Here is a 20,292-nt window from a genome sequence, read left to right on the forward strand (position 1 = left end):
GTTAGATGTTGGCAATTGTTTATGGCCTTGCTTAAAATACTATTGCCAAACTAGCTTCCTAGCTTTCCATAGCTCTATGACAGTTTATTCGATAGTGTTCTACTGTGTTAATTTTAAATGAATCTTAATAAGTCGTTTGCTGTCTTCTCCACAGGTTTCTGCTCACCTGACAAAACTGTAGGTGATGAACCGATGGGATCACTGTCCTCATCTCTTGAACCACAGGTGAACAGCTGTCCGACTTGGAAATCTTTGTAATTTTCTGACAGGTATTTTAGTGACATGGGTTTTTGAGAGGTAGACACAGTCCAGCAATGCTTTTCCTGTCAAGGGACAGCATTATGAGGACTGTGTATAGATGACCCGAAGAGTAATATTGTTGGCAATCACTAGGACCTTGCTTAAAATACTATTGCCAAACAACTTTCCTAGCTTTCCATAGCTCTTATACATTGTCTCTCTATAGTGTTCTACGTAAAGACATATTAAATTAATCTTAATGACTCAATTGCTGTCTTCTCCACAGGTTTTGGCTCACCCTGACAGAACTGTAGGTGATGAACCGATGGGATCACTATCCTCATCTCTTGAACCACAGGTGAACAGCTGTCCGACTTGGAAATCTTTGAAATTTTCTGACAGGCATTTTAATGGACATGTGTTTCTGAGAGAGTAGACACAGTCCCAGCAATGCTTGTTCCTGTCAAGGGACAGCATTATGAGGACTGTGTATAGATGACCCAAGAGTAATATTGTTGGCAATCACTAGGACCTTGCTTAAAATATTATTGCCAAACAACTTTCCTAGCTTTCCATAGCTCTATTGACAGTGTTATTCGATAGTGTTCTACTTGGTGTAATTTAAATGAATCTTAATACTCGTTGCTGTCTTTTCCACAGGTTTCTGCTCACCCTGACAGAACTGTAGGTGATGATCCGATGGGATCACTGTCCTCATCTCTTGAACCACAGGTGAACAGCTGTCCGACTTGGAAATCTTTGTAATTTGTCTGACAGGTATTTTAGTAGACATGGGGTTTTGAGAGTGTAGACACAGTCCCAGCAATGCTTGTTCCTGTCAAGGGACAGCATTATGAGGACTGTGTATAGATGACCGAAGAGTAATATTGTTGGCAATCAATAGGACCTTGCTTAAAATACTATTGCCAAACAACTTTCCTAGCTTTACCATAGATCTTTATACATGTTCTCTATAGTGTTCTACGTGAAGTCAATATTAAATTAATCTTAATGACTCATTGCTGTCTTCTCCACAGTTTCTGCTCACCCTGACAGAACTGTAGGTGATGAACCATGGGATCACTGTCCTCATCTCTTGAACCACAGGTGAACAGCTGTCCGACTTGGAAATCTTTGTAATTTGTCTGACAGGTATTTTAGTACACATGGGTTTTTGAGAGTGTAGACACAGTCCCAGCAATGCTTATTCCTGTCAGGGGACAGCATTATGAGGACTGTGTATAGATGACCCGAAGAGTAATATTGTTGGCAATCACTAGGACCTTGCTTAAAATACTATTGCCAAACAACTAGCCTAGCTTTACCATACTCTTTCTATAGTGTTGTACTTGAAGTCAATATTAAATTAATCTTAATGACTCGTTTGCTGTCTTCTCCACAGGTTTCAGCGCATCCTGACAAAACTGTAGGTGAAGAAACGTTGGGATCACTATCCTCGCCTCTTGAACCACAGGTGAACAGCTGTCCGACTTGGAAATCTTTGTAAATTTTCTGACAGGCATTTTAGTGGACATGTGTTCTGAGAGAGTAGACACAGTCCCAGCAATGCTTAATCCTTCAGGGGAGAGCATTATGAGGACTGTGTATAGATGACCCGAAGAGTAATATTGTTGGCAATCACTAGGACCTTGCTTAAAATACTATTGCCAAACAACTTTCTAGTTTCCATAGCTCTATTGCCAGTGTTACTCAATAGTGTTCTACCAGGTGTTAATTTTAAATTAATCTTAATGACTCGTTTCCTGTCTTCTCCACAGTTTTCTGCTCAGCTGACAGAACTGTAGGTGATGAACCGATGGGATCACTGTCCTCATCTCTTGAACTACAGGTGAACAGCTGTCCGACTTGGAAATTTTGTAATTTGTCTGACAGGTATTTTAGTGGACATGGGTTTTGAGAGTGTAGACACAGTCCCAGCAATGCTTGTTCCTGTGAAGGGACAGCATTATGAGGACTGTGTATAGATGACCCATAGAGTAATATTGTTGGCAATCACTAGGACCTTGCTTAAAATTCTATTGCCAAACAACTTATCTAGCTTTACCATAGCTCTTTATACAGTGCCTCTCTATAGTGTTCTATCGTGAAGTCAATATTAAATTAATCTTAATGACTCAATTGCTGTCTTCTCCACAGGTTTCTGCTCACCCTGACAGAACTGTAGTGATGAACCAATGGATCACTGTCCTCATCTCTTGAACCACAGGTGAACAGCTGTCCGACTTGGAAATCTTTGTAATTTGTCTGACAGGTATTTTAGTGGACATGGTTTTGAGAGAGTAGACACAGTCCCAGCAATGCTTCTTCCTGTCAAGGGAGAGCATTATCAGGACTGTGTATAGATGACCCATAGAGTAATATTGTTGGCAATCACTAGGACCTTGCTTAAAATACTATTGCCAAACAACTTTCCTAGCTTTCCATAGCTCTATTGACAGTGTTTTTCGATAGTGTTCTACCTTGGTGTTAATTTTAAATGAATCTTAATGACTCGTTTGCTGTCTTCTCCACAGTTTTCTGCTCACCCTGACAAAACTGTAGATGAACACCGATGGGATCACTTCCTTTTCATGAACCACAGGTGAACTGCTGTCTGACTTGGACATCTTTGTAATTTGTCTGACAGGTATTTTAGTGGACATGGGTTTTGGACACCGTAGACACAATCCCAGGACAGATTGTTCCTGTCAGCGACGCGCATCATATCGACTGTGTATAGATGACCCATAGAGTAATATTGTTGTCAATCAATAGGACCTTGCTTAAAATACTATTGCCAAACAACTTGCCTAGCTTTACATTAGCTCTTCATACAGTGTCTCTCTATAGTGTTCTAACTTGAAGTCTAATCTGAATGACTCGTTTGCTGTCTTCTCCACAGGTTTCTGCTCATCCTAACAAAACTGTCGGTGAAGAACCAATGGGATCACTATCCTTGTCTCTTGAACCACAGGTGAACAGCTGTCTGACTTGGAAATCTTTGTAATTTGTCTGACAGGTATTTTAGTGGACATGGATTTTTGAGAGAGTAGACACAGTCCCAGCAATGCTTGTTCCTGTCAGGGGACAGCATTATGAGGACTGTGTATAGCTGACCCGAAGAGTAATATTGTTGGCAATCACTAGCACCTTGCTTAAAATGCTATGCCAAACAACTTATCTAGCTTTCCCATAGCTCTATATACAGTGTTACTCAATAGTGTTCTACCTTGGTGTTATTTTAAATGAATCTTGATGACTCGTTTGCTGTCTTTTCCACAGGTTTCTGCTCACCCTGACAAAACTGTAGGTGATGATCCGATGGCATCACTGTCCTCATCTCTTGAACCACAGGTGAACAGCTGTCCGACTTGGAAATCTTTGTAATTTGTCTGACAGGTATTTTAGTGGACATGGGTTTTTGAGAGTGTAGACACAGTCCCAGCAATGTTTATTCCTGTCAGGGGACAACATTATGAGGACTGTGTATAGATGACCCATAGAGTAATATTGTTGTCAATCAATAGGACCTTGCTTAAAATACTATTGCCAAACAACTTGCCTAGCTTTACATTAGCTCTTTATACAGTGTCTCTCTATAGTGTTCTAACTTGAAGTCAATATTATATTAATCTTAATGACTCGTTTGCTGTCTTCTCCACAGGTTTCTGCTCATCCTAACAAAACTGTCGGTGAAGAACCAATGGGATCACTATCCTTGTCTCTTTAACCACAGGTGAACAGCTGTCTGACTTGGAAATCTTTGTAATTTGTCTGACAGGTATTTTAGTGGACATGGGTTTTTGAAAGTGTAGACACAGTCCCAGCAATGCTTGTTCCTGTCAGGGACAGCGTAATGAGGACTGTGTATAGCTGACCCGAAGAGTAATATTGTTGGCAATCACTAGCCCCTTGCTTAAAATGCTATTGCCAAACAACTTATCTAGCTTTCCCATAGCTCTATATACAGTGTTACTCAATAGTGTTCTACCTTGGTGTTAATTTTAAATGAATCTTGATGACTCGTTTGCTGTCTTTTCCACAGGTTTCTGCTCACCCTGACAAAACTGTAGGTGATGATCCGATGGATCACTGTCCTCATCTCTTGAACCACAGTTGAACAGCTGTCCAACTTGGAAATCTTTGTAATTTGTCTGACAGGTATTTTAGTGGACATGGTTTTTGAGAGTGTAGACACAGTCCCAGCAATGTTTATTCCTGTCAGGGGACAACATTATGAGGACTGTGTATAGATGACCCATAGAGTAATATTGTTGTCAATCAATAGGACCTTGCTTAAAATACTATTGCCAAACAACTTGCCTAGCTTTACATTAGCTCTTTATACAGTGTCTCTCTATAGTGTTCTAACTTGAAGTGAATATTATATTAATCTTAATGACTCGTTTGCTGTCTTCTCCACAGTTTTCTGCTCATCCTAACAAAACTGTCGGTGAAGAACCAATGGGATCACTATCCTCGTCTCTTGAACCACAGGTGAACACCTGTCTGACTTTGAAATCTTTGTAATTTGTATGACAGGTATTTTAGTGGACATGGGTTTTTGAAAGTGTAGACACAGTCCCAGCAATGCTTCTTCCTGTCAGGGGACAGCATAATGCGGACTGTGTATAGCTGACCCGAAGAGTAATATTGTTGGCAATCACTAGCACCTTGCTTAAAATGCTATTGCCAAACAACTTATCTAGCTTTCCCATAGCTCTATATACAGTGTTACTCAATAGTGTTCAGTAACAGACTCCTACATATGATTTATATTTTAAAAAGTAAATTGTCTCTCTTGTTTGTAGATTATCCTGAAAAGGACCATCCTCAGAGAAATCTAAAACGTCCCTGGTCTCCTACAGAAATTGCAGCAGTGTTGAAATATTTTCAGAAATACATTGACACTGGGAAGCTGGCAAGTTTTGTTGAAATTCAACAGTGTCAACAGACAGAACATCCTGCTTTAATAAACCGCTCAATTCAGAACATGAGACTTTGTTAGAAATTATGGTGTGTCCAAAAGAAAAAGTAAAAATGTCAGATAAATCTTGAGCCAAGATGTTCTAAACAAAATCTTAAGAACTTTCAAGCATTCTGTTGTTTTAAAAATAAAAACCCAGAAGTTCAACTCTTAGGTGAGTATAAACGGCTCATTGTATTAGAAAGTATGTACTATTAAAAGTAACATTTAAAGGAAAAGGCATTTTGTTTTTAACCTTTACCTTTTTTTCGTTTTGTTTGCTTGTTTATTTTTGGAGTAGTTTTCTATAATGTGCTCTGATTTCTAAGTTGGTCCAAGATGGATGTTGAAGAGACTCAACAAAACTTGAACTCTTAATCATTTTCAAAGTAATTCAGAGAATTGATTTTCAGGTTGTTGAAAAGGCAAAATTGTTCTAGTAATATGTTTTCTTAAAGGTATCACAATTAATTTTTTGTTTTCTTTTGTTAAGTTGGGCTTCACCTTTAGTTGAAATGAGGCACAATGCTTTGTAGAGCATTGTACCTTAATTTGAAAGGGCTTCAGGATTAATATTTGAGTAGAATAGTATTCTTAAAACCTGCTTCAAAGAGAGATTTGTTTGCTTCTCAATCTGTTTAAGTAAGATTTTTGTTTTGTTTGGGTCATGTGTATTGTGTGGTATCTAGAAGAACTTGGGTTTAACTTCATTATTGACTAAAGTCAAACTGTTTTGAAAAACTAAGCTTGATAGGATCCTGTGTTTTGGTTTGCTCCAAAAAATAAAAATTGCAAAAGACAATGTCGTTTGTTTATTCCATAATACATTTTAATTTGTATAGGTCTAAACATTACCCTATAGGTAATGAACAAGCACTATATTGCTGACCATATTTCTATTTGATCATTATTTTTTCATATTTTGACTGAGATTTTTGTAGTCCGTGCCTGTGTTCATGACAAATGAACACTACCATTATTGCAGGGTGTGAATTAATCCATTTGATGCTCATTTGGGTACTTTAGTATGTTTTAGTGACATTCTTTGAAGTCTTATTTTAAATGTCCTTGCAATTCTCATTGGTACTTATAATGTATTGTTATGCAGGGGGTGTGGCTTATTTATCTAATTACCGATGTCCTGTTAATGTTGCATAAAGTCAGGTCATTATATTTAGAGTTGTGTAGTGTGTAAACACAATTTTAACTGAGATCTTTGTTGAGTGGCTCATTAAAGATTTTTTGACACATTCAGCCGGTCTGTAGAGCAAGTGGAAAGGGGTGCTCCCATAATTCACCACTGTGACTGGTTCGGAAAAATTGTCCTTACAATTCACCGGGACCTGTATAGGTGTGTGTGTGTGCGTGTGTGTGTGCGTGTGTGCTGTTGGAAGAAGGCATCCAAGTAAATTACAGTGATTCCTTGCCAATTAAATAAGTTGCCAAGGCCATAAACCAAAAGGAAACTCAAAGGAGAGAACTGAATCATTTCCCCGCTGTTTAGAATGAAAATAAAAGCATCTACGCCCACAATGGCGTGGTGTGGAAAAAATGGTAGGAAAGAAAGATGGCGAAGCAGTGGAACGTTGGAGGAAAATTTAATGGTGTACAGATGTCCATATAGGTAGTGAGGGGGTGTTTTTTCTCTGGCAGTGCTGTGGGAAAGGGGATGGCGTGTTTCCTGTAGATGGGGATACCCCTGTCATTAAGAGGGATTTCCCTGAACCTTCCTCCCTTCTTGCACGTTTCATTTACTGTACAATCTATGAAGCAGTGGCTGGTCAGCCTGTTGGTAATTACATGGGAGGAATGAGTCAGCCACTGCACTTGAAATAGACACGCAGCCGCCAAAAAGTCGTTACTAGATGGGACAGATATAAATACAAGCTGTGGCGTCAATGGAAACGGGACAAACATGCTTATCCAATCAGTGGTATTGTCTCAAGTTTGATTATTCAGCCTGCATCATTGTCCAGGTTAAAAAACATCATACTTTGATAAAGGGAACAAATATTTCCAAGTGAAATGGTTTTCTTCTAGATCTTTCTACAACTAAATTATAAGTTGTAGAATGTATGCCTCACAACTAACATGTAGAGGCTTCTCAAGGCATAAAATGAATCTTTACTGCTTTTTTTCAGAAGCAGAATCTAAACTTTTATACTATTACCAACATTTATTACAGGTCACTAGCTCAGAGACTAGGGAAGTGATGGGGCCCACAGGTGTAGTAGCTAAAGAACTAAATTTAAGTAACTTTTCACAGGCAGGGAGGAAGTTAAGAAAACAAGTTTAATTGGTGTCTTGTTCAGGAGTGATGGTTGGATGGAGTGGGAGTATCAATAAATAAATAGGGACTTCATTTGCTGTGAGAAAAGACCTGAGCCAAAAATAGATAGATGGATGGACTGAAGCTAACAAAAATAGAGCGTTATCAATGAGAAGTAAAGCTAAAAAACACTATTAGATCTCTATCAGTCTAACAATAGACTGAAGCTATCGTCTACTGTTAGACTGAAGCTAAACAAGATAGCTGTTGTTTAGCTATCTTACGTACAAGCTAGCGTTAGCTCAGTGGTTCCTAGGTTCAATCGAATCCCAGGGGTTCAATGAGTCGGTCTCAGGGGTTCGGCGGAGCCTCTGCCGTGGAGGTAAAGACACACTTGTGTAAAGTCGTGATGACGCCCCGCTTTGCCATCACTTGCTGCAGAGGATCACGTTACATTGCTTAACCAATCAGTGCTGCAGAGGAGCCCTGATTGAAGGATCTCCACTCTCAGCATGGATTTGAACTTGTGTCTTTAATTACTTCAGCAAAGCTCACAGTTTTTACCAAATTCTGTAGCTTTCGGTGTACTTCTAAATCTGCTCCTTAGGCGCATCTTTTCGGGGTTGGTACTGCCTCTAGTGGCGTGAGGGTGGTAACACAACTAATTACATTACTAAATCAGAATACCGCAAAGTCTTTATTATTTATTATTAGTTTTTCATTCTCTTAAGAATGTAGAGCTAATTAAATTATCTAAACAAAACCTTAAAGTGGTTCCAGTTTCTCTCGATGGCCAACCTGTTGAAACTGTGGCAAATTTTAAATACCTTGGGTCGTTCCTGGACAGTCAGCTCAACTTTGCTGAAAACACTGATTATATTTTGAAGAACTGTTCTCAGAGACTCTACCTTTTAAGAAGACTTGGTGATCTTGGGGTGACCCAACTAGAGTCACCCCAAATTCAAGACATAGGGGTGACCCAACTAGACTGTAGTTGGGTCACCCCTATGTCTTGAATTTGGGGGAAAAAAAATCATATTTTATCTATCACTACAGAAGGGTTCAGTGAATGTGCGTACGAAACTGGTGGGTTCGGTACCTCATAAAAGGTTAAGAACCACGGCGTTAACTTTATAGAAAAGTCAAAAGTCACTTTTCAAAATGTTTAGGGATTAGTTATGATCTGTTTATTTAGCCCACATGGTAACCACTGAGGCAAACGATAAATTTGTAACTTTGTCCTTTTCAGGATTTATGTAGCTGAGGTCATTGATTCTTGTTTTAGCCATTATGAGGAACCAGCTAAGGAGTTCCTCCACCAATGAGCCATATGCTGTCACTGATGGGAGGATAACAAGTCTGTACAAAATTAAACCAACTTGATTTGTCTATATTTTTAATCAGAAGCCAACACGGAGAGAGCTACAAGTCAGACAAAGATAGAAAGCAATCTGGAAAGTATTTTTCCTAATCCTTCAAATCCAACATGGCTGACTTGCTAACACTTCTATTAACAGTGATGTTGGCTGAAAAAATAAACTGTTTCTTCTACTCTTACTTTGGATCTAGTAAACCTAGATCCAATAAAAATACCTTTTTGAAAAGAACATATTTAAGCAAGTATTAACCCAGGAGAAAAAAAAGTATACTTTAGTATACTAAATTTTAACATACTTTAGTATACTTTTATCGATGTACTTAAACTGTACTATTTTGGAACAACTAATTTTGTGCTTAGTATACTTTAGTAGTATTTAAATAGTATTAAATTACAACTAGTAGTATATTTTAGTATACTATACGTACTTTTTTGGAACAACTTCAAGTGTACTTAAAGTATGCTTTTTAAATATCATATTTCAGAGCTTTATTATATTTTGAGTGTAATAATTCTGACTCAGAATTATATTAAAAATATATATTTAACATACTTCAAATATATTTTAAATATACTATTAAGATATTAGTAATGTATTTAAATTACGCTTAATTTTTATTTTTGATTTCCTGCTATTGATGATAAACTACAATTTTAATTACTCGTGATGCCCAAGGTAATTCAAATATTTTATTACCGAAATTTTAAAATGGTCAAATTTTACTCACAACTTTATGAACTTCACATAAATTATCAGTTTACACATCAAAAGTGAACACAATGAACATGAAAATTTAAGTGTGACAATAAAACATGAAAGTGAGGATCAATGATAGAACATTCCCGTTCACTGACAAAAAAGAATAGAGCAATTAAACAGGGAAAGTATTTGTATTTAAAGAGAACAGAAAAATGGCAAATAAAAAATAATACTTACAATTTTAAGACGTTGTGGACTCGCCATGTATGTGACATCATAAGAACTGATGATGATTGGGACCGGATGCCTGGGGTGGAAAAACATTTCTGGTGTCTTTTTTGCCTGTTTATGTTAGAAGTAGAAAAAAAAAAAGTCAGCAATGTCATAGAATCAGTTGATGTTGGCAATAACTATGAAGCTGTTTTAAGTGTGGACATCAGGAGACAAACTACCTTAAAATCTTTCCATCCATGATCTGAACACGCTGATCCTTGCAGGGTGGTGAAGGGAGCTGGTGGTGCCCATCTCTAGCAGTCATCAGATGAGAGGCAGGGTTCACCCTGGACAGGTCACCAGTCCATCACAGGGCCCTGAAAACCAACAACAAATAAAATGTATGAAAGAGAAATGTTAGATTAACAAGGAAAAAAATTATTTCCAGTTATCTTTAAATCAAATCATGTTTATTAAGCACTTGGTGTTGGTAACACAGCAGTTTTTGTTGTTGAAAATGTAGTTATCTCCTCATTGAAAAAACAAACTTGCATCATGAAGACAATGTGGAAGTTCATCCTCAGAGCTAGTTGATGATCTGGTGGAGCCAGAGCTTCTTCTGAGACAGGAAAGTCTTTAGGTTTTGTAACACCTGATTTCTCTGGCTTGCTCCTTCATCTTCATTTGCTTAGTTAGACTGCAAACATATGTTGAAGATAAAATCATTGATGAACGAGTTAAAACAACCACCTCACAATATCAAAGTCTCTCTGTCTTATGGAACTTAATTAAAATCAGGTTAGTTTATGAATTAAAGTATAAGTCGCAACAAACAACCTCCATGCAGTTATAACATGAAGCTGAATGACTCCTATAGTAATAATCATACAAGTCACAATAAAATTGATAAAATAATTATTTAAGAAACCAACGTAAGTTATATATCTTTACTGCACTGTTTATAATTAAATGAAGATAATTAATGAGCAAACTTACCACCAGCCAGCAACACTTAGCAGCCTTCATCCCTCTGGGCTCCTTTTGTGACACACATTTCATTTCCATCGGTTGTTGTCCCGTTGTGTTGTCGTCTAACTCGGATTAGGACGTCACCTGCTTGAATTTACCAAAATTACTAAGTATTGTCAAGGCCTTCTCTACTTTTAAGGCATTATGCGAGTAAAAATGGCGAATTTGAACAGCGTCTGTTATCTTCCCTACGTTCAAGATAAAAACGCAACAAAGAGAAGTTTTTTCTTCTCTTTGTGGCGTTTTTTAAATAAATGAAAATGTGCAATACCGCCAAGATCTGGTCTGGAGTGTTAACTGGAGCTAATGCCGTTGATTATAAGGTTTTACATCACACATCTAAAAATTGATGATTATCCTTTTTTTATTGTATGCAATTTTAATAAATAGTAAAAGATTATTAAGGCACTTAAAAATTCATACATAGTCATTCATATTTTGTTCACTTGAAGTATACTTTTATTCAATATATTAAAAGTGTATTTTGGTACAATTGTGTTTAAGTGTGTTTAAAGTACTAATTTCAAAATTGGTACAAGTGTATTTTGAGTATACTTCATATATTCTTATAGGTAGTACACTTAATAATTAGTATACTTAAAGTGTTCTTTCACAAATTTAAGTATGTTTGAAGTATACTAAGGTATACTTTTTTTTCACCTGGGAAACATATGAGTAATTAAGCCCATATTACTGTGTCAAAAAGTTGTTTTTTTACCTTGAATACTGTTTTCATCAGCTGTAAGAAAATCATCATAATAAACAAGAATAAAGGATTATAAATATTAGTCGTTGCAGAATTAATCTATATACTGTTTCTCTTGAGTTGTTGAAATAAATTGACTGTACAATAATAGTTTAATTTGAATGTGACCGTATGTGTAAGCATTAAATATTTCTAGTGTTTGCTAGATTTCTTTGGTTGGAACCTGAAAACAGAAATGAAATCACAGGTTTTGAAAAGAAGGATTGTTAGCATTTTCTGAAGTGAATTTCAGAGAATTTATGCCTCCTCAAGCCGAAAGATGTCATAATGTAGTCGTACTTGTTTTAGCCAATATTTTATATGTGTATATATAAATTTAACTGATTCAATATTGTAAACATCACCGTATTTATGTTTACGTAGTATGTATTTTCCAACATTGTTTGCACCGTTTTGGAGCCGGATTTAATCTCCTCGTACATATGTACAGTGACAAATTCCAATTCAAATTTTATGAAATCTGAAAATGTTTGCTTAGCAAACATTCAAGTCTACACTTTAACTGGAGGCTGCTGTCAAACATCTGTTAATATGTTAAGTTACACTGGTTCAGGCAATCTGCTGTATCTGAAAAATCTACAAATCTCATTTCTGGATTTTGGATTTGACAGTCATCTGTATTAAGGCGTTGCAGGTCTGAGTAGTTTACTTTTTGACAGCATCCCGCCAGACTCACAACCAACTGGTCAGGGTTATCAGCTGATGGAGGGTGGTTGTAGTTTCCTCTGATGTAGTTTTGTGAGTAACATGAATGCTGACTAACTGAGAAAACTGCATCAAACTGAATGGGCTCTTGTGATGACAGGTAAAATCATATAAACTTTTTGAGTCTGATTTTTTTTTTTATTTAACTACAACATAGAATGGAAAATTATTTTCTTTGAGCTATTGTAGGTATTTTGAAACTAAAACCCTTTTCTTTGGAGTAACACTTTTTAGCCTCACAAATCCATCAGTCAATACTTCACTATTCAGCAGACTGCCGGTTTCAGCATTCTTCCTCAGCAGACAGTAGTCATTCTTTCTCTCCCTCTTCTTACTCTTTTTATCGCTTGACTGAAACTGAGAGCTCTCTTTGGAGAACTTTTTCAGACTGTGCCTGTCCACTCAAATGAGTCCATTGTGTCTGAAAACTTGAAGTCCAGCTGCTCAGACAGAGAGGATCTCTGAAGAACTGAACAGAAACCGCTGCAGTGCGGGTTGTTTTTTTGCACACACTTGTGAAATGTGGTGTGTCAACTACAGTGGGCTTTTGCCAAGCGGGCTCCACACAACTCCACCACGTGTCCTCATCAGGAGTTGAACAATAACAGGCTGACTAGAACCCTTTTCCAAAGTAAAATTTGGCAAAAAAAATTTTCTCATCACCATGGCAACACAGTCAGAACCAAGTTTAGAAGTCTCCAGAGTGCCGTGCGTCACGGGGAGGAATTCTGGGAGCAATTACTGAGGCGGAATGTGGGGAGGGAGGAGGAGCCAACGTGGCAAAGAATGTCTGAGTGAGAGAAAACTGTGACTGTTATTAGCATGAAGGCGCAAGAGGACCTCCTTAGGTGGAGCGTAAGATTTTGGGCTTGGCTTGTTTTGAGAAATGTTGCTCATCCGTAATGATTTAACCTCCACCCGACAGTAGTTACCAACACCTGACAGGCCTGTCAGCAGCCTTATCTACAGCATTATTTCAAATCATAATATATACGATTTCACAATCGCTCAAGAACAACAGGTCATGGTTTTATTACAGAGGATTTCCTCCTTTAAATTAACCTTTACCCTATCAGTGCATCTCCCACACATTCTTTAAGAGCAAAATACATCCTGTTCCCTCAATACCCTGCCATCCATTATTTCTTCATTTCTGTTCCAACATCCACAAAACTCTTGACTCTTGAAAACTTTACGCATCAGTAATAGTCAAGAGATTTGATCAGTTCCAAACGTTGTTGCAAAATCTTTAAATATGGTGATTTATTTAACTCTTGACTTTTTTACATGACTGAAATTAGTTCCACAACCATCCATCCCCGCTGAACTTTCTGTGTATCACCATGTGCCACTTTTTATTGGGGATTTACGAGCTGGAGCAACACAAAGTAATTCAAGATGACTTGAAAGGATGATACAATGAGACCCCTAAATACAGTCCAATACAACTCATGAGTTTTGATTACTTAAAGGGGGAGTATTATGTAAAATCAACTTTTTTTATACATCATGCTACTCTCTTATTCCCTCATCAAAAACATACCCAGAGTGTTGCTTTGATTCTTTTATGCATGTTTGAGAAATCCTTTAATCTCCCGAGGCAACCATTCAGCTGTGGAAAACGCCTGGGTGGGCCTAGCAACGCCTTCAAGGACAAAGCTCCTCCTTCTGCCTCACAGAGCAACTCTTCCCCCCTTAGCTCCTTCAGACTAGCCAGCAGAAATTAGCAACACCTGGTGGACCTGCGAATGTGCTGAACTCAGTATAGGAACTACTTCTCCAATTCAGAGTCTGTGTCCAGCTACAAACATTGAAACAAGTTGACATATGCTGCTGAAATTGTTCAAGTTTTCAGTGAGAATGTTTCTGCAACTCTTCCCTGCATAAACAACTTATGCTGTTCTCTTATGCTGACTTCATGTTACTGATCTACAGCAACAAACTAAATGCAGCAACACCAAACATTCTGAAGCAGAGGGAGAGAGAAAGGTCTCCACCTTTAGACCCAGACCTCAGCGGAGTAGATTACATGCCTGCCTTCTGAGAGGCGTAACATCTCCCCTCATGAAAACGTGGTTTCACCACAAACCCTGGACTAGTAAAAGCAGCATAAACTTACGCATAACATTTTCACAGTGAGACCTTCTCCAAAGTCGCCCAACTTTGAGGCACTCAACATATTACACCTCCCAAACTCCACCCTAACCTCAGACTCCAGATTCAGCATTTTTAAGCTTCAGTACGACTTTCTTTCCTCTTTTTTCTCTTATCACCTTGAATTTCCAGTCATTATAGAAGCAACTGTAAAAACCATTCTGCGTGGTTTTCTTAATATCTCATGCGACATCCCCATTTCAGACCTGTTGCGATGGCAGAATACCTGGGCTCATGTTAACTGGTTCTCTCACAGCTCTCAGCAGATTAATAATTCACTTTATGAAGTGAAAGTTTTCAATGGTCAAGACCAAAGGAAAATGTTCTTGTCTTCCTTTACCAGAACGTCTTCCTGTAAAGAAAGACATTCCTTTACAAGAAGACAAGAAGAGATTTGCCACTACTGCAACAGACAAAGTCACAGAGGTCAGAACAATAACTACATGCTCCAGCTAGCTCAGGTTTTAACAAGTAAGATTAGTTACCACAATTATACACAACTGATGATACACAGCTTTACATTCCAATGTCAACAGGTAACTCTGAACCCATCGAAGCACAAATCAGATGCTTAAAGCAAATCAATGATGTGCCATAACTCTCTACAGCTGAACAGAAACAAAACTGAAGTTTTTATCTTTGAACCTAAAAAGGAATGATCTACTGTCAACACACAGCTTCAGTCATTACCGCTAGAAACCAGAGTTCAGGCCCGAAATCTGGCCTTTGCGATGGACTCTGACCTGAACCTTCAAGGTCACATAAAGACAGTTACAAAGTCAGGTTTCTATCAGCAGAACATTTCCAGGATTAGAGGACTCATCCATGCAAACTGGAATGTGTTTTACGGACAAACTTTAAAGTCAAACATCTATTAAGAAAAGAGACTTAAACATAAGAAAGAAGAAACTAAAAAAAAAAATGCAGCTGTTTTTTCTGGACTTCCTCTAATGCTGTTGTTTGTTTAATCCCATTTGTTGTTCTGTCTTCATTTATAAATTCATGTCATATGATGGGATTATCCCACCCTGCTTTCACATATTTGTCAGTTTTTTGATCAGTGTTCCACCCTGCAGACCACATACTCTATGTCCTGGCTTGACTCTAAGCAGACCCCCTGACTCTTGACCTTTGACTCATCTGTCCCTCCCATCCCATTCCAGTAAACAGAGAGCCTTTCAGCTAAGACAACACCCTGATCTAACCTGTGACAGCCATGTGCTAAACAACATTAACAGCTGGCACGCTTTTACTACATCGAGTCATCTCTTTCATTTGCACCTTTGTGAAACATACCCCATTCATATAAACTCTGTTAAAAAGCATATAAAGTGACTTTGTCTGGTATTTGGCACCTGGGGGCTTTATCTGCCCTGACAGACATGAAGGATGACAAACAGTGACAGGAATCAGCTTTCCCCTTTAATCAGAAGGACAATCTGGAAAACACTCCGTGACATCATGTCTGTTTTTGTCATTTTCTCACAAACATCCTGGAATGCCAACACAGACGGTTCGCCGATAACAGAACTCTGATCAGTGATCCAACTTTTCTCGACATCGGGCCACTGCACCTGGTTGGAATGTTCCACACATCTGCAAATTGTCTACACCCAAGTGTCTGCCATCTGTATGTATGTATGCGTGTGTGAGTGTGTATGAGTGTCCACTCCTCCAGTGAGTCATCAAGAGCTTCTCAACATCATCCCACAATGGTACCAGCTGCGTTTTCATTCCAAATGTGTCCAAATCTTTGTCCATCTTCTGCTAATGTCGAAAAAACACAATTCCTTAATTTCAGTGTTTCCATTAAATAAGAAATTAAATAAAAATCACACGTAACTAAGTTTGTTCACGCTCTTACTGCACAATTTGTCACGGAAGCATGATGCGTACTTTTGACTCATTTGCACATACGCTGAAGAAATACTTCTAGATTATTCTTAAACGTACTTCAACAAAGTCTAATATTTTAATTTATATTAATTCAAATGCTACTTGTTATGACATATTTTCCTTGTCATAATTTAAATTCAGAGATTATAATTTAATATAAAATTGTGTATTGCACCCACGAGACTTTTAGCTACTGTCAATGCACCCTCTGGTGGACTTATCACAGACAAATATTTTTATATTTATATAAAATAAATATTTTTATAATAGCATTTTTTATGATGTTAACTAAATGTGTTACTGGAATGTACAAGAACATATACTACGTGTTCATTGGAAACACAAATTTATCACACCATCTTTCCTCACATTTGATCATTTAACAACGGCACATATGTTTACTTGATCTAGCTTTTTTTCAGAAGTCTAGCAAAATGCGATTAAGCTGTTTATATCTTAATTTCTTGTTATTTTCTACACTACTTTTATAACTACTATGGCATTAAAAAGAAAAACCAAATACAAATCCCCTCCTTGGAAGTATTTCTGTTAGCACATGCGCAAATTAGCCAATGGTATGGATCATGCTTCTGGAACAGATCATGTAGTGACACACGATAAGTCATTAAAAACATGCCACAAAATGATCCTCCAACTACTTCCTGTTGTCTTCTTCTTAGTTGCTTGCACCAGTTACAACATCCGGCTGTTGATCATGTGACTCCTGGGATACGAAAAAAGTATTTCCTTTCCAGTTTTGTGGAATAAACCAATTTTGATATGAAAAAAAAAACCCATCTCATCCTAGTGATAAAACTTGTAATTTTTTCAAAATTGCCACATTTCCATTGAGCAAATTTACGTTCGAAATGTCTAATTGTTCGATTATACTGTGAATGAAAACAGCCGTGTGAGGCGTTGCTGCATATTCTCGCACTACTTCCCAGAGACAAACTGTCTCATCCAATAGCTCGGAGGTGAAAATGAGGGAAGAAATGTGCGAGTGAGTTACAACTGACAGTCTCTGTGAAAGCACTTCTTCAGCAGAAGCCTCACGGAAATAACCTCTGATGGTTTGTGCCACTAATGAATGACGTGTTGAGAGAAAAACAGCCAAAAGGTCAGCCAGCTTTTCACCCAGGACTAGAAGCTCGACAGTCTCTTGGCTGGAACTGTAAAGGAGATTTCTGACTATTCATTCTTTGTTTCGGATAAGCCTGCTCAGATTTTGCACATTTTCTGTGGGTGTTCTGGAGACAAATGTGAGGCCTCCAAGAAAAAGGGATGGTCCCACTGAGAAAAACAGCTCCACGGTCCCACACAACTAATACCAGAAAAGGCAGCCTTTACCAGTAAAGAAAGGTTTCAACATACAATCAGATGTCAGCTGTGAGCCAAATTATGTTGTAAATGATTACATTAGTTTGTATCGACATCAAATGCTCCCATTGTGACCAAACATGACTGTCCAAATAAAAAAGCAATAACCTTTTTAGGAGAATATCCCATTGACGGGATCTGTGAGTCATCAGTTGTGACCATCTTGTGACCTTCTAGATTAAATAGATTTTCTATTTAATCTTCACTTTGAGTCAAGAGGCAGCATAAAAGATAACTACGTTTGTATGGCTCATCTTAAAGTTGTTTATAGATGATAAAAAAAATATCAAGACAAGATTCTCTGTTTTATCTGACCAAGCATCATGTTTTACTGAGGGATTGTTGCTGTGAGGACAGATTTTAGTCAGAGTGAAAAGCCAAAATGTTCAATTCACTATTTTGACTTGAAAGTTTTCTCCATTACATGAATATTCATCATATGTGAGGAGTTATCAACCTTTGTATGTAATAAAAAATGTAATTTTGTAAAAAAAATTAATGCATTAAAATCTATTTAATTAATTAAAATAAAAAGTTACAATCTTGATCCTAATAATAATTAGGATTAATGTCTTTTTGTAGGTACCTGAGTGGACAAAAGGGCTAAAGCACAAACCAGCCTTTAAAGTCTTTTGGTTCCATCTGTTTATAAAGTACAGATTCCCAACAAACATCATATTTAAAAGACTGAAAATAAAAGTGAAACAAAAATAACTATAAATAAACATATAAAAATATTGAAACAAAAGCTGATTTGTAATTATGGATGTTTAGAGTGTGTTTTACTCACTTATTGCTAATCTCCAGATGTTGTCTCTGTTACCAGATTAATTACATGCACATAGGCCTTTGTAAATATTAGGTGATGACATCATCTAGCACCAGTTGAAATGTCCAAATATTTCTTGGACATTTAATTCTCCATTTAACATAAATAGAGAAAGAAAAATGGAATAGTGCTGCTCTCCACTGATGCTAATTCCTAAAAAAAATAAAACTCTTAAACTTCACTGTACTTCTGCTTATATCTTGTTACACAAGTAAGTGATTTCTTACCGAGTAAGCTAGAAAGGCCGATATATTTTCTTTTAAAAGACTCTTTAAAACCCTCTCTTTGTCACAAAGAAAAGCTTACAGGCTAATCTCAATCGTTCATCACGACATGATCTCTTTTACACTCGTTATCTTCCTCTTACCTTAATGTTTGTTTTGCTCTAGGTGTGGCAGTCTTACAGACCAGACCAAATGAACCAAAAAAATGCACTAAATGCTTCTCTGTTAAAGGACCTAGCGTGACTGATGTCGCTATTGTCTGAAAATTGAGAGAAAACTGATAATTATCTATTTAAAAAAGTAATTTTTTAAATCTTTAATTCATCCCTTTACTACTCTTAACAACTCTAATTGCTCCCAAATAAAGACAAGAATAGAAATTTGGGCTTTAGCTGTGGTGTTAATACATCGCCTTTCAAAGCATTTTCTCATGCACCGACTTCATGGTTTTGCTTTGCAGGAATCTGTTGTTTTCATTCTCAATGACAAGACACAGTTCCCAGTGGAACTGTGTTTTAATATCCGGCTGTATGTTTCTTCATGAAAATAAAAAAAAAAACTACGTAAAGATTTGACTGAAAAGTAAAACAGTTAAGCTAAAATGTTTTCTTAGGACCAAGTTTTTACCAACGCATCACACACTGTGTGGAAAAACATTTCTATTTCCAAATCATAAGTATTGTCATTGCTTAACAGCTTGAAGAGATTTTGAAACAGTGGTGACAGACAGGTGTGTTATAAAACACCCAGTTTTTGTAGCCCTCAAACATGCACTTTAGGAAAAACTGCAGAGGCCCAAAACCCCCCAAAACACATCAGATTTTAATCTTTGTTACAGGCAAAGTAGTTTAGTGAGTCCTTGGAATGTGCTTGTGTTAAAAAGCAACAGGAGGGCCCCTGAAATATGTTTACTGCTGTAGAAAGTCATTGTTCTCAGGTATCTACTAACAGTCTGTGGAATTGTTCCTTTGTTTGACCGTATCCTTTATGGAAAGGGGGTGGGGGGCAAACGGACAGGCATCCGGCTCTGAGAGACAGACAACAAACAGTGTGGCACATAACATCTGGAACAAAGCTATGCTTCAAACACACATTACAGTTTATGTTGTATTAATTTGTCAGACATGATGCAATTCTTCAGACAGTTTAAGATGTCGCAGTAAGAGATAAGTATAAACCAGTTGATGACATGTAGAGTAATTGCTTGTTTCAGTTGAAATAGTTGTCTCACCATGAGTGACATGACCTCATCCAGTCCACTGTGTGGGGTGATGAAATTAGGCGAGTAAAATTCCCTAAAATGATCTAAAATTAGGGTGGAGGATGTGTGACATTACACTGTAATAACACCAACATGGTTGTTCTTAGTTAGCGAGTTAAGTAAAACCTTTTTAAAGTGAGTTAAATGTGTCAGTGGTTTGAGTTTGACCTTATTGGAAGTAGTTTATACAAAAGTAAACTAAATTATATAAAGAGAAAAAGTATTAGATTAGGTCACTTATAACTAGATATTTCTCCAATATTATCCCAATGGAACTAGTCA

The sequence above is a fragment of the Poecilia reticulata genome, chromosome 7 (genome assembly GCF_904066995.2).
Source record: "Poecilia reticulata chromosome 7, P_reticulata-male-v2, whole genome shotgun sequence".
NCBI lineage: Eukaryota > Metazoa > Chordata > Actinopteri > Cyprinodontiformes > Poeciliidae > Poecilia > Poecilia reticulata.